This window comes from Hydra viridissima, unplaced genomic scaffold, assembly GCF_058129835.1.
Source record: "Hydra viridissima isolate aposymbiotic clone 2 unplaced genomic scaffold, HvirCarnegie_v1 scaffold_7, whole genome shotgun sequence".
NCBI classification, from domain to species: domain Eukaryota; kingdom Metazoa; phylum Cnidaria; class Hydrozoa; order Anthoathecata; family Hydridae; genus Hydra; species Hydra viridissima.
This window is the reverse complement of record NW_028324306.1, coordinates 112,675-116,634: the sequence shown is the minus strand read 5'-3', so window position 1 is coordinate 116,634 and position 3,960 is coordinate 112,675. Positions and strand designations below refer to the sequence as shown.

At 29.4% G+C, this 3,960-nt stretch overlaps 1 pseudogene; it reads left to right on the top strand.

Moving 5' to 3' along the window:
- The first annotated feature begins 2,066 nt into the window (after nt 1–2,066).
- LOC149885474 (uncharacterized) lies at nt 2,067–3,595 on the top strand (annotated as a pseudogene).
- Nucleotides 3,596–3,960: the final 365 nt, after the last annotated feature.

Genomic DNA, 3,960 nt, shown 5'->3' with positions numbered 1-3,960 from the left:
ATTGGATTGCTATTTGCTTGTATTAAAAACAGTTTGATCTAATAACAATAAAGAGGGTGAAATACTGTAAGAAATATATAATGTAAAAAATACGCAAAAAGTTGTTTAGGGAGAAACTTATGCTTATACACTAAATACTAATTTCTGGTTTGCTAGGTACTTATGTGAAAAACAGTAAAACGATAAGGCTGAAAAACTCTTTACAGATATTGAAAATAGGCGGAAGGAATTTTTGGACCAAAAAATGCTAATATTCTAAATTTCTGGTTGCTTATATGAAAAGCAGCAACATGTTTATGCTGAAAACTTGTTTAGAGATGAGAAAAAACATGAAGATACTCTACATACTTAATACTTCATACAAGGTGCTTTTGTGAAAAATAGCATTATGGTAAGGCTATTTAAAAATAATTTTTTTTGATAACTTGAAAGAATGCGGAAAGATGCTTTTGGAGATAAACATGCACATAAGTTAAACACTTAATGCTGGATTTCTTTTATGCGAAACCATTTTATGATTAAGCTGATTTTTGCATAGATGTGAAGAATTAATACGAAAAGAGTTGATTGAAAGTTACGTGAAAATGCTTTTTCTTAGAAATACTCTATTGATATATGCTTAAAAAAAAAACGGCAGTATGAGTTCGTGAGAAACTATTTTGAGATGAATGCAACATGCAAATTAATATTTTTGGAAGGAGATTTGCAATTTAACTTAAAGCTTAATATCTGGTTACTTGGTACTTGGTGCTTTTCTGGTAAAGCAGATTATAATTGACCGAAAAAATTTATGCAAAAGTATGCTTTAGATTAAGTGAAATCTAAAAGTTCCTATGGATGGTGCTTTTCATGAAAAACATTTTGTAACGTTTTGTAATTTTTTTATTCAATATTTTTGTAGTTTTTCAATGCAATATTTTTATTAGATATAAATCACATATTGGAATACTTTTTGACATATATTTGTTTTCCAAATGTAGTTAGCAAATCAAAACTTCCTAAGATTATCTAAGCAATCTATTAAAATCAATTTCGTCTGGAATAAAAAGTATTTATACTCCATCTGAATGTTTGATTATTATTGGCTTGTATGAAAAACAACAATTCGGTATCTCTGAAAAATTGTTTAGTGATATATAAAATATATATTTTAAAATATATAAAATAATCGTTTAGTGATATATGAAATATTTGATATATAAAATACTGATGCATAAATTGCTGTAATAATTTTTAGATATGTAGGAAATATGGAAAACGATGTTTTAGGAGAAAACCGTGCTTATAAGTTATTAATCAAATTCTGAATCGTATATTGCATATAAAGCAGCATTTTAACAATAATACTGAATAAATGTTTAGAAATGTAGAAAGTATGTGAAAAGTAGTGTTACGAGAGATACGTATCCACATATTTTGTACTTTTGAACGATGAAAGAAATGTTTAGAGATGAACGGGCAATGCAAAAAGAAGTATAATGATAAGGGAGAACGTATGCACCTTTGATCTTACAGCGTTATCCCCATATTTACATAACTTATTAACATCATTAACATTTGGTTGTGTTGAGTAATTTTGTTAAACCAATTTTTTAACTAAATTATTCATTTCTTTCTATGGTTATTTTTGTTTTACTGAAAATCATATAATATGACAAAAAAAGAAATTTTTGTAAAAATTTAATGGGTTAGCATCCTTGATCCTAATGCGTTTATGCACCTTTGATCTTATGATCAAAAGTGCATACACAGACAAAGAAGGTAATAAAATTTAAAAAATAGAATAACATGGAAATTTCTGTAAAATATGTCATATTGTATATTATTAACTTCTTTTTTAGAATAAAGCATTATGATAAAGATTTATATGCTAAGTTGTGTTTATTTTTGTTCTTGTAATATTATTTTGTATAAATATATATTTGTGTGTACGCGTGTATGAAATCTTTTTGTGTGCTTGTGTTTATAAGGAAGATCCTTATAATAAAGATCTTAATAAAAAATTTTTAACAATTTATGAGTAGAGTAAAATTAAACAAGGATTTTTTATTTTTCTAAAGTTTAACATGTTGTATAATAAAAAAAGTAATACTGAAAGACTGACTAGGGGTAAAGTTAATGAAAATGAAATATGAGCAGCTGCTGATATAGTTCTTGATGTCCAAACAGTTTATCGTTTACCTAAGGAAAAGGGAATAAGTTTAATAACAAAAGAAACGTAAAGAAATGTCAATCAAACACAAATACAGTCTGAAAACCTAAGTTTGCTACTGTACAAATCTTTAGCAATGAAAAAGAAGCATCTTTATCAGACTATCTTTTAGAGGCTTCAAAATTTCATTATGGTTTGTCAACGAGAAAAACAAGAAAACTGGCAAAAGAATTTGTAACGACTTTTTATAAACGCATTCCTAAGTCGTGGAAAAGGACACAAACAGCAGGGAAACAGTGTCTTCGTGGTTTTATGTTACGCAGGAAAGAATAATCTTTACAAAATCCAGAATTTACTAGTTCGGCGCGAGAAACCGCTTTTAATCATTGAACATCTGGAGAAATTTTCTCCAATATAAGAGAGGTTTGTCTGAGACTCAAGTTTCAACCACAAAACATTTATAATGTAAATGAGACTGGTCTCACAACATCGCAAATACCTGTCGAAGTAATTGCTGGTAAAAGAGAGAAGCAAGTTGAAAGATTAACTTTAGCAGAAATAGGGATGTTGGCAATTGTTTGTTGTGCTGTTAATGCAATTGGAAACTCAATCTCTTCATTTTTTGTTTTTCCAAGAGTTCATTTCAAAGGAAGTATGAAGAATGATGGTCCATCTGGGTGTGTTGGGGCTTGAAATCCTTCCGGCAGGATGAGAGTTGCAATATTTTTAAATTTGATGAAATATTTTATTCAAAATGTGAAATGTTTACCAGCAAATCCAATGCTTTTACTTCTTGAAACCACGCCAGCCGTGTTTCAATTTCATTTTTAGATTTAGCAAAGAAAATGGCAACTATTTTGTCCTTTCTAGTATATTGTAGCCACAAGATGCTGCCACTAGATCGGTCAGTGTATGGGCCACTGAAACGTTTTTATAATTCAGCCTGTGATGATTAGGCTGTGTCTAATCCAAAACCAATGACCATATATAAAATAGCTGCAGTTACAAGTAAAGCTTATGCGCAAGCCTTTACTCCATCTAACATTTCTCCAGTATTTGCTAAGGCAGGAATTGAACCCTTTAATCCTAACATATTTTCCGATAATGAGTTTTTGGCTTTACCTTTAACATACCTTCCAGAACCAGTCAATCCTTATCCATTTCTAGATGTTTTTGATTCAGTTTCTGTTATTGCTCATGTCCCAGCTTTTAATCTTTCAATGTTAAGTCTGCCATCAGGCTCACCTTGTTTATTGCCTATTTAGTTTATAAAAATAACTGATCCTGAGAGTCAACTATCCAGTGGAACTATTAATGTCGCTCATCTAGCAAGTCTAGAAAAAATCATGCCATTTCCTTAGGCTGGAACAAGAAAGTTTGCTAAAGGACATAAACGTCAGTGCACTCTAATATTCATAGACACTCCTGTTCGAAATGAACTAAACAGACTTCAGGAAATTTAAAAAAAATCTCAATCTTAAAAAGACAAAAAATCAAGAAGCTTTATGCCAAAAAAAAACCTTCATGATCAGAAAAGAAAAATTTGTTTTAAAAGCGATGCAAGAAAAAACGAAAATATTTTGAACAACAATAATAATCGTGTTCAAAATCAACTAAATAGGCTTCAGGAAATGAAAAAAATCTCAGTCAAAAAAGACAAAAAATTGTAAGACTTTATCCCAGAAAAATATCTTCAAATATCAACAAAAAGAAAACTTGATGTCGAGAATGATATATGATAATATTTTGAACAGCTAAAAGATTGACAGTGATACATTAGAATCACTCCATTTTAATGAATTGTCTTG